This window comes from Amborella trichopoda, chromosome 5 (genome assembly GCF_054954075.1).
Source record: "Amborella trichopoda isolate Santa Cruz 75 chromosome 5, AtrichopodaSantaCruz75HAP2 v2.0, whole genome shotgun sequence".
Classification (NCBI taxonomy): domain Eukaryota; kingdom Viridiplantae; phylum Streptophyta; class Magnoliopsida; order Amborellales; family Amborellaceae; genus Amborella; species Amborella trichopoda.
In genome coordinates this window covers 3,420,260-3,432,946 of record NC_142340.1, presented here as the reverse complement: position 1 = coordinate 3,432,946, position 12,687 = coordinate 3,420,260, and positions in this window count along the sequence as shown.

Sequence of the window (12,687 nt, the reverse complement as noted above, 5' to 3'; positions counted from 1 at the left end):
CTGGTTGAAAGGGTATTGCTTAGCATTGCTCTTAAATATGGTGGGCTCTCTCTCGCTCTGGCAAAATCAATCACAAGTTGCAAGCCTACCTTCAATGTTTAGTTCTTATGTCTCTCTCTCTATGTGGGGCAAAATCAATCAATCACTGAAGGTAGGCACCTTCAGTGTTTAGTTCTTAGGTCTCTCTCTCTCTGGAAAAATCAATCAATCAAGTTGCAAGCCTACCTTCAATGTTAGTCCTTGCTTGTTCATCATTTGAGCCAGTGTTCGATTGATCGAACACTTGGGCCACGTACTTGGCCCAGGTCCGAGCTGAGTACTCTGTCTGAGTCCAAGTGACGCCCAAGTTGGGTTGAGTACTTTTCAAGCTAAAAAATGTTAATTTGTTTTTTAAAATACAAAAAAATACAAAAGAAAAAAGGAAAGGAAATATATGTTTAAAGTAAAACTGAATAAAACACATATAAATGAAGTTAAAAAATAGATTTTAAAAATCAATTTGTGATTGGAAGTATTTTTGAAATAATTAAAAAAAAAAGAAAAAAGAAGAAAAAATATTCATAGTTAATTTTTTTTTTTTCAATCTTTGCGAATATGATAAAATGCATAACAAAACATGTTACAAGTAGATTTCTTATTTTCTTTGAATATTTATAATTCTTTTTATTTTTTTCTTAAGATCCTGGACCCCCAACAAGAGGATGCTTAGCCTCACCTAGGTGGCGAGCTTGAGTTACTTGGGCGAGTCCGTAGCCCGACTAAACCTACTTGATTAATGCAAACAAAAGATTTTGCTTGATATATAGAAATGTCAATATCAGCTTTTACCTTGAATATATCTACTCGAATTGAGCGAAATACAAATCTAAATAAAATAGAATTGTCCATTACTAATGCTTTCTAAGAAACTGTTAATAACTATTATCATCATCATCATTTTAGTTTTTTTTCAATTAATTGAGGTCGGCTATATAAATCTTGGTTTTTCATTCTGCTCTATTAAAACCCATATCCTCAGTGAAGCTATAAGTCTTTATATCTTTTCGAACTATTTTCAACCACGTTCTTTTGGGCCTACTTTTTGTCCTTTTCAGTCCCTTCCACTTGAGTTAATCGCATCTCCTAACAGGTGTTGTACTTGGTTGACGTCATACATGGCTATCCATTTAAGTCTACTCTATCTCATTTTATCGTCTATTGGTGTCATGCTTAAATTCTCTTGAATAAATTCATTGTGAATTTTATCCCTTATTGTCTTGCCATTCATCTATTTCAACATCCTCATCTCCACTACACTCATTCTATAGGTATTTTTTTTTTTGTCCGCCCATCATTCCACCACATAAAGCAAAACTGGTTTATCCGCTGTTCTATAAAATTTGCCCTTAGCCTCATTGGTATGTAGCGATCACATAAAATTCTATTTACACATTTTCACTTCGTTCAACCCGCTCTAATTCTTCGTCTAACATCTTCCTCGATCTCTCCATATTTCTGGATTATCGATCCAAGATATCGAAAGTGCGGTCTTTTTTGTACTTCTTGACAATCAATCTTAACTACTTCTTAATGTCTATTCTTATTATTGCTAAATTTGCACTCCATATACTCTATTTTAGTCTGATTAATTTTAAAACTTTTGAATTCTAGAGCATCCATCCAAAGTTCTAACTTTGTGTTGATGCCGTTTCAGGTCTCATCAATCAAAACTATATCATCTGCGAACAACATGCACCACGGTACCTTATCCTGTATGTGCCTAATTAAGTCGTCCATAACTAAGACAAAGAGGTACGGGCTCAATGCTGACTCTTGATGTAAACCTATTGTTATTGAAAACCCACTCGTCTCTCCACTAGTTATTCGTACACTAGTGACCGTTCCATCGTACATATCTCTCACCAAGTCGATTTAAGGTCTAGAGACGCCTTTCTTTTCCAACACCCGCCAAATCAAATATTGATGATAATAACCATTATACCAAAAATAAAAATAAAAAAATTATGGAATTTGAACCCTTCATTGCGCTTCTTTTTAATACAAAATAAGTGGAGATGTTGCTCCTAATATTACGCCCTTTTCATTTTTGACAGCTATCATTTTTAATTTTGGGAAATTTATTTGACTTATTTTTTTGATTTAATTTTAAAAATCAATCAAAATATATCTAATAATGAGTTGGAATGGTTGAAAGTGGGTAAAATGGTAAATAACTTATTAGTTAAGTGTATCTTTATAAATTTAATTTTGAGGGCATTACCACATTGTGTAGCTTAGTAAAGGTTTAAAATTATATTTAGAAGGAAAACGTTTATGTAAGGTTGCAACCACAAAGTGTAAAATTAAGTTGCATCTCAAAAATTCATCGGAAAAGGTTGTTTCAATGTTGGAAAACCCCTTTATGGAAAAGAAAAATATAATTTTTTGAGTTTAAAAAATAATGCATTTTGCAACATACTATATCGACCGTCTATTTTCAAGATTTTCATGTATTTATAGATCGACTTGATTTGAACCATTTTTAGAGGTTACAATTTTATAATTAGAGATGAAAATAGATTGTCAGTCCATCTTAAAAAAAATTTACACTAAAATTACATCTTATAATAATTTTTAGAGGTGCACCTTACTTCGATTGTCTAAGGTTGCAGGCTTATGCAAACCACACCCATTAGAGAAAACCCTGACAAATCACCAAATTATCCTTCACAGTGGATGGGTTTTGGTAAGCTCATTGGTTAGTAGTTACTGTGCTTTTTCTTGGAAACATCATTAATCCTCAACATTTTCCAATTAACCAAATAGAAAGCCAAAAGGCTTAAGTTTTTTTAGTGCCAGGTTTATGTTATGATAAATAGGCAGCAATAAGCATGTAATGGTCGTGTTTAAAAATAAACAAGTTGTAGCATTGCTTATGTCGACTGCTAACGATTAATTGTAAAAAGGCTATGCAAACCAAAACTACATAATGAAAAAGTGAAAGACTAAGTACATCTCATATTCATTGCTTTTTACATGAAAATAAACAATTAATAAATTTCAAAAGAAATATGATTAAGCTTAATCCTAGAATTCCATTGATAAAATTGTTTTTCAAATCTCTTATTGGGGATTAGTATATTGACTTTAGGCAACAAACCACTGAGATTAAATACCTCAAATATTGAAAGAATCCAATAACCCTGAATTGTACTTCAAAAAAAAAAGAAGAAGTCAAGAAACTTAAGTATTTATCTTTGTCTTGCTTATGCAAGGGAGACCTTCTATTGTGCAAATAAGGTGCACCTCACAAATCCACCTGAAATATTGTTCCGAAGTTGAAAACCCCCACAATTGATCATTTCGTCCTTGAGATATATGGAAATAAAAAAAGAAGATGATTTCAAGGATTAAAAATAGTGCATTTTGTAACACATTATCTAGGCAGTCCATTTTACTTATGCATAGGTCCGTGGTTCATTATTAGAGCAAAGGTTTGTCAAAAAAACACGGTGAGATGAAGAACAGTTGGAATCCAAAATAAAATGGGAAATGGAATAGGGTTTACCAGAAGAAATAGTGCATGATGGAGGTTGCTTGAGTGAAGCTGTATTGGTGAGAGATGAGTTTGTGTGAGCTTAGGAATGCATGTAATCCTTAAGACGAGTGGGACACCGACTGATACGTTCCGAGCGACGCATGGGGGTAAGAGCGAGAATAGGTGTAACAGGTATCATGGTTTCGGCTGACAGGGATGAAACTGGGTTAGGTGACTCATGAGTAGATAAGACCTCAATATCATGAGTAGGTAGGTTTAAAGATGAAACTTTAGAAGTGTCATTGTCCACAACAAGCAAGAGAAGAACTGTGAAAATGATCTCAAGTTCCATATTTTTGTCTTAAAAAAGGAACACATCTTCACGAAAGATGACATCTCGACTAGTGAAAATGGTCTCCTTTTTCAAGTCAAAGACACGATAGCCTTTTTTACCATGAGGATATCTAACAAAAACACATTGCTTGGACATATGATCAAATTGTGTTTATGAATATCACTATTATGAGCGTAACAGAGGGTCCAAAAACATGTAAGTGTTTATAAGATGGCGGAGTTTTAAACAATACTTCTTGTGTAGATATGCCAAATGATATGGGTGTGGGAATTTTGTTTATCATGTATGCTGCAGTTAAAATACATTCACCCCAAAATTTAATGGGAAGATGGTCCTGAAAGCGCAAAGCACGTGTCACTTCAAGTAAGTGATGGTGTTTGCGCTCAACAATGCCATTATATTGGGGTGTATGTAAGTAAGTTCGCTGGTGGATGATCCTACGTTCATGTCGTGAGACAAGAACTCAGTTCCATTGTCGGTTCGAATCTGTTGAACACGACAATTGAACAGGGCTTGTACCATTTGCAAAAAAAACTTTAGAAAATGATATGTATTGGATTTGAACCTCATCAAGTAAATCCATGTGCATCGTGAACAATCGTCTACAATAATAGTCAAGAGTGGAGTATCCACCTTATAAGTGTTCATAAGATGGTTGAGTTTTAAACAATATTTCATGTAGAGATATGCCAGATAATATGGGTGAAGGAATTTTATTTATCACATATGCTGCATTTAAAATACATTCACTCCAAAATTTAATGGGAAGATGGACCTGAAAGTGCAAAGCACATGTCACTTCAAGTAAGTGATGGTGTTTGCGTTCAACAATGCCATTATGTTGGGGTGTATGTACGTATGTTCACTGGTGGAGGATCCCACGTTCTTGAAAAAGGGTTTGCATGGCGTGAGACCAGAACTTAGCTCCATTGTTGGTTCGAATATGTTGAACATGACAATTGAACTGGGTTTGTACCATTTGCAAAAAAAAATTTAGAAAATCGAAAGTATCATATTTGAACCTCTTCAAGTAAATCCATGTGCATCGTGGACAATTGTCTACAATAATCAAGAAATAATGTGCTCTTGAGTGGGATGGAGTGGAATATCCACCCTATATATCACAGTGGATTAAGTTAAAAGCGTATTTATATTTATTCAAACTAGAAGGAAAATGAACTCTAGTCTGTCCAAAGTACATGCTTCACAAAAAGAAATATAACATGGAAACAAGTTTAAATTTGAAAAATGCAAACTAGACATCCGGTACTGAGAAGGATGCCCCAGCCTCTTATGTCATAACTCAGCATAATGACTCTGAATGGCAAGCAAGGTAGTGAGATTATTAGGGACACCGGAAATAAAGTGATATAAACCGTCTCGCACCTCACTGGCTCCAATTAGCTTCTTCATGCGCAGTTTCTAAAAGATACAAAAGGTAGGGAAAAAGATAGTAGCAAAGTTCATGGAACTGGTTAATTTGCTTACTGAGAGAAGATCGTAATTGCAAGCTGGAACACAAAACACATATCTAAGCTAATAGTTGGATTGGCCTATATGAGTAATGGAAGTAGTGCTACCATTAGGCATGCAAACATGTTTACTATTATGATTTGAAACACAAGTTGATAGCCTAGAAGTGGAACAAGTAAAGCGGTTAGATGCTATGGAATTAATGATCCATGAGTCATCATTATTTTTGGGAATAGAGAGACAAACTTCCATACCTTCAAAATTTGTAAGAATAGGTTGGGTTTCAACATTCAGCATGGACATCAACTGTTGATATTGACTTGGGGTTAAGGAATGAAAGTTCATCTTGGATGAACCCGATACAACTGCACTATTGCTGACGAACTCCACACCCGAACTAGTGTTGATGTTCTGCTGGCCATGGTTGGTTGATTGCATGGCTGAGTTGTGAGTGTGTGGCTGATCCTTGATCTTGGGATGGCCAGCAAGGTATTCTATTAACTGGTAACGCTTTGCTTTGATGTAGTTTTCATGACGACAATGCTCACAAAATGGATGCAGTTTCTTTCTGCCATAGCGCCCACTCTTTTCCAAAGTTGAATGAGTCGCAAGAGCAGCTGCTTCTCCTTCCAAGGGTTGACAAATTTGCAACCCCTTATGATGTTCTTCTTGCAGGATTAATGAGTAAACTTTTCTGATATTGGTAAGAGTGTCCATAGCCAATATTTGACTACGAACGGTCCCAAAAGAGTCACTCAATCCCATTAGGAACTGGTATACTCATTTGAGTTGTTGTCGGACTTGCATTTCCTTAAATGATATACAAGTGCATGCAATAATTTTATCATACGAGGCTAGTTCATCCCAGATGGCCATCATAAAAGTAACGTAAGAAGCCATTGAGGTCTGTCCTTGCTGGATCGCAAAGAGCTTCTTCTTGAGATTATAGATCTTTGGACCATTTCCTTAAAAAAACATGTCCTCAAGACCTATCCAAATTGCATATGCGGTATCCGCATGTGCAATACTATCTACAAGATCTTTAGAGAGTACATTCAGTAACCATGAAACTACCATATAGTTTCAATCTCTCCCAAGTCTTGACAACAGTAAGTGCCTCGAATGGTTTGAAAAATGAACCATCTACAAAGCACAATTTATTTTTGCCCCTAGAGCCCCGGTCATAGCTCTTCTCCACGTACTGTAGTTTTCTCCAAAAAGAGGTTTAGAGACTAGTACATCTTCGAGATTGTTAGAGTGATGGAGATAATAAGGAGAAGAGAAGTCGAAGGAAGAAGCATTGCTACGTTCAAGTGAAAACTAAGACTCGTTACCTGATTGTGAGTTTGTATTGTTTCCATTGTGTAGTATGGCTTGAAGGTGAAGAAGAGAGATGATAAGCAGGTTTATTATGGACTTTACCGCTCTGATACCATGTAAAATTCGTAAATGGAAAAGAAATGTGAGAATTTGGTTTCTTTCTCTATTGACATTGGGCTATATATAACAATATACAATTGGTATAAAAATATACAACAATATCCCTTTATTGTGGGGACTATGAATAATAAATCTCTACAAACTAGAAGGTTACAAATATGGCCTAATAATTCTCTACCAACTAGGAAAGTAGATATAGCCAAATCAATCTCTATACAAGCTAGGAAAGTCCATCAATCTCTACAAACAAAGAAAGTCCAAGTAAATCTCCACAATTAGGAAAGTGAGCTATACAATCCTCAATAGCACCTTCAAATAGTGTCGAAATATGTTGTTTGATCATTAGGATTCATGTAGTAGATGACCCTGGAAAAAAGATTATGATGATGATGATGATGATGAAAGTTAAAAAATAGTGTAGATCAAGGAGATTTATGAATACTTGAAAATTTTGAAAAGAAGATTTATGCAATGAGACTATTTACCTTTGATATAACATGGTCACAATTACTTACAACCATCCGATGTGACGTTTTATAGCTTGGATGGGTCACAAAGTTCGAAAAAATTTCTTATGAAGTTTGAACTTGGTCAATGGAATTGTTGCAGCTACCAAATTTCACATCCAATGGTCAAGATTAATGTGACTACCTTGTATCAAAGGTAAATGGTTTTCTCATTCTATACTTTCCCTTTTGAAAATTAATGATCTAAATAATACATTACAAAATGCACTACTTTCAAGATTTGAAATCTATTTTTTCTCATGTCTATACATTTTGAGGTCAAGATGATCAAATTTTAGAGTTTTCCTAATGAATTTTTGAGGTGTGCCTTAATTTGATCATTTAAGGCCTCACCGTTGTATAAATGTTTTCTATATAATAATATTGTCCTTTATTTTTAATTATTTTTATTATTAAATTATTTGCTTTACTTATATGAAAGAGTACGCTCAACCTAAAGAGTGAGCTTAACTACCATATACAATTTATTATGAATAGAAAAGAAATTTATCAAAATACTCATAAAAGTTGAACAATTTAGTATTTTACTCATATCTTTTGATTTATTTTCAAAACACCAATAAAAGAACAAATAAAATTGGAATATTTAAAAGGGGTAAAGTTTTGAATGGTTTATCTCTTATCCTTATTTTAATAAATTTTCCCTAAATAGAATAGGCAGTTGGAACCAACTGCAAGAATGAGTAATAGGATATACATTTTTTTCATTTCACACAATATCAAATAATATCATATTATTTTATTTAAACCACATATGACACACATGATTCCTCTAGTAGGAATTTAAGTTAGGGCTGCTAAGGGTTATGGCCTTCGTCGGGGTAGCCTTGTCCTTAGCTCAATCCAAGTCCTTATAGGGCCGGCCCGAAAAAGGCCAGGGGCTATGGCTGAGGCCCAACTTTGGCTAGGGCAGAGCCCATTACACTAAAAAAGAAAAAAAAAGAGAGGAAAATACAAGGTCAGTCTGGCTGTCATGGCCTTGGCCCAGGCCTAGCCCAAAGCTAGTCGCCTAGGCCATAGTTTTTTTGGGCCAGAATAACCTAGTCAGGCTAGGCGGGCCAACCCATTGCCAGCTCTAATTGAATTTACCATTCTACATAAACATTAACCAATGCAAAATTAAAAGCAAGGTCACAATAGATAAAAATAAAAAGGAAAGGTTTCTATGCTTTCCCTATAGCATAGAAGTTCTATCGTTCCCCTACCATCCAGCCGTCCAATTTTGATCAAGAGAGCCACTCACCGTTTGATCTTAGATCCGACATCTCAAAGTATTTTATTTTTAGTTTTTTTATATACACATTGTATGAATATGAAATTTGGATGTGTCATCTTCTCATTGGGGTGCACTATAAAAATATTAAAAATAATTTTTCGATAAAATATAATGACCAAAATACCTCTTAAACTATTCAGAGGTATTTTGGTTATTTTAATTTATTGAAAATATTTTTTTTATATTTTTTTCTAGTGCGAGTTTAATAGAGGAATGGGCATCCAAAATTTGGTGTCAAAATAGTTTATAGAAAAAAAATTAAAAATAAAATAGTGTAGAGACGTGACATTGTGATTGGGACAATCTTAGCCCTCCATTCAAAATGGACGGTTGGATAAAAGGGATGATAAAACTTCTATACTGTAGGGGAAACATAGAAAGTTTGCCCTTCTGTTTTTTTGGGGTAATTATTATATTCCAATTATAAAAAGTGGGAAAATAAAGCCCCACTTTGTTTAGACATTTCTTCCTAAATCTAAAGAAGTGGGGCAGAGCCGTCATTTATCTCATGCCATTTATTTTGAGCGTAACGAGTAAATTGCCCTTCTTATTTAGAGTTAGCAAACCCAGAACTTTATTTTCATTAAAAAAAAGAAAATCGTTATCTCATATTCGTAAGTACTAACAAAGAGGGATATTATCCTCATTTCTCCTCAATAAAGGACCAATAGAATGATAACTCTATCCTCTCTTTTCACTCTATTTTCAGGGTTAGCAATGCCGAACTCAATTTTTTTTATTGAAAACCTTGTCCGAGTTTGTTAAGTAGGACAAGCAGGGATATTCATGTCATTTGATCCCGGCCACTTAAATAGGCTCAATTACCTAGGCCTCACATCGGGCCGCGCCTAGTCCGGCTCTTGTCCCCATAGGGTCTGCACAACCCGTACTGGCCCAATAAAGGCTTGGCCCGGGCCCAGCCATGGCCTGGCATTAGGGCCAAATACAATCAATTAAAAATAACATAAAAAAACAAGGTTTAAAAAAATGGTTCGGTGATTCAGATTGTCCCTCAAGAAAATAGGTCTAGATGGCAATCCGGATCGGTGATCCAGCCAAGTGAACCAGTGAATAAAAAATTTTAAAAAATTAAAGAGCAAAAATAGCCGAAAAAAAATTAAAAATAAAGTGAAATCAGTTCTCTAACAGACTTGGTTGGCTCCCTTATATTTAGGCAGAAGCAAACCAGTCTTGACGATTCTCTATCTGTATCAGTCAGTTTTGATGTAGTTCACCGATTTTTCAAGGCTTGGAAAAAAAAACATAAGGAAAATAGAAGGAAAGTGGTAGAAAATGACAGAAAACAGGTGGAGGGTGGAGGGTTGGTCAAGCCAAAGCAGGCCAGGCCCATGATAGTGCTCGCCCAGGCCCGAACTGCCGCTCTCCTCGAGCTGTGGTGGCTCCGCCTTGACCCAAGCCTCAGTCCATTTGTGGTGGCCCAAGCCCCAGTTTTATAGGGCTGGGCCGAGCCAGGGTATGTGGCCCACTCCCAACCCTACAATTACCAAAATACCAGTAACTGTTGAGAACTAATGCGGCTAATTTTGCATCGCAAACATTTTTCTTAGGGAGGCACCTTAGGGAAATGAACCTGATGAACTAATCATCCTAATGCTAAATTTACATAGGGGTGGCAATTGGGACATGTGGACCCTCGACCCAATGGGTAGACCGGGCCCTGGGTCTGTGTATGTGTCTAGGGGTTGGACCCCATTCCAGTCCGTGTCCAGGTCCAGATTCTGTTTTGAGTTTGGTCCAAGTTGCCCCTCTCTTTGATTTTCGAGTTAAATATGTATTTTCTTATCCATAAAAGAAGTCCAAACAACGACAGAGAGCGAGTGAGATCACGTGATCTACCTTTAAGAATCTAATAATGTGGTTCGCCAAATTTCAAACCCAACAAAAATAATGAAAAAAAATCAAGTAATACAGTAAAATAAAGTATATTGTTCATATAAAATAAATAAAATAAAGTGTAGAAGCATGGGATCGGGCGATACGATAATATCAAGAAATATCTCAAATTCATATTTGACAATTCTCTTTATATCCCCACCAAAAAAAATCATGAAATTCCGTGCCCTTAATTTTTCTAAATCCGGCAAAAAGTGCCGGAAATCGATGAAATTGCCGGAAAATACACCATCCTGATCCCTTTTTCTAACCGTTCATTGAAAACAAGGCAAAGAATGAAACGTTTTTTTTTTCAAAAATCAATGCCCCTTGAATTTTTAATTCTTTATTCGTGTTTTCCCTTTTTGAGGGATACACGTAATAAAAACCATGACGAGTTAAAAATGAATTTTGATTAAGGGGCAGTCTGGGAACTTGAAAATCTATTTCATAAAAATAGATTATATAAAAATATGACATTTCGGGTATACTTTAAGGGGTGGTTTGGAAACCTGGAAATATATTGTCTGTGAAATATATTACTGACTTAATATATTACCTGTAAGGGTAGTATTTAGATGCAATCTAGAAAATACACTGCTATTGTTTGGCTGTGTCTAGAAGAAATATAGGAAATGCATTAGCAACATCTTATCGGCACGTGCCTATAAACTATCATTTATTTCCTTTTTGTCACAAAATTCTACTAAAATACAAAATTATCATTTCCTTTTTTTTTGTTACAAAATTCCACTAAAATACTGAATTAAAATCATCATCACGCCATTCCAAAAAGATTTTAATAATAACATTGTCATCATTCTAAAAATATTTTTAATAATAACTTCTACCATTTTACAGTCATGACACTATTTCCTACTTCTTTTAAGTGCCTTTGGCACTTATATGTAATCACATATTTTCTAACATGACATTGGTTTCAACATGATAAATCATTGGAACAATATGATTGGAATAACATGATTTTATTATGATAAGCCTTATTTTTATTTATTTTTTATAGAAGTTTTTCAAATGTCTCTCTATATAATTCAAATAAACAATAAATTTATGATACTAAATTTAAAATATGTAGGGTACGAGTTAAAAAATTGGAAGAAGTTTTGGTAATTGCAATATAAAATTTCGAGGTATTGGAGGAGACTAAAGATGTATATTAATTCAATTGAGATTTTAGTAATCTCTTATGAGGATTATGTTGTGTGAAATTTTTTATTATGATTGCGTTGTGTAATTTATCATTGATTGCTGATTTTTATTTTTATTAATTTTGTTTTTATATGAGACTGATGCCTTTAGATGAAGGGACGGGCTTAAAAAGAGAGGGATCACATTATCTTATCTTATGTGAAATTTTTTATTATGATTGTGTTGTGTAATTTATCATTGATTATTAATTTTTATTTTTATTATTTTTGTTTTTTATAAGACAGCTAATGCAGTCAAATAAGAAGATGAGCTTAAAAAACAGGAGGGATCACCTAGTAATTATCAAGAAAGGGCTTAGAAGATTTTTTTTAATCAGAGTTGACAAAAACGCACATCAAAGATTTAGATTTTTACTGATTTTTGGGAAAATCTCATGTAATCTCTTTATATTTCTTTACGATTAAGTGTACGCCAAATGTCATATTTATGTGTAATCTATTGTCACATAATAGATTTTCAGGTATCCAAACTGTCCTTAATTTTCCAGAAATCTCACGTAATATGTCCTTGTAATCTATTGTCACATTTTCAAGTACCTAAACGGTCTAATGGTAAAGAAATAGGAAAAGAGCAATCAAGATTTTCAAAAAAAAAATCTGAAATCTATTATACGTGTTTAAGGGTAAAAAATCTATTATGCTACCGTGATTCATTTTTAATAAACAACAACATTTCATATTTACTTGTAATCTATTATCACGTAATATATTTTCAAGCATCCAAACGGTCCTTAATTTCCCAGAAATCTCACATAATCTCTTTCCATTTTCTTATAATTAAGTGTATCCAAACAGTGGAAATGTCATAGGTCCTTGTAATCTATTGTCACAGTTTCAAGTATCTAAACGGTCCTTAATGGTAAAGAAATAGAAAAAGATTAATCAATATTTCCAAAAAAATTAGAAAATCTATTATGCATGGTCAAGGGTAAAAAATCTATTATGCTACCGTGATTCATTTTTAATAAACCACAACA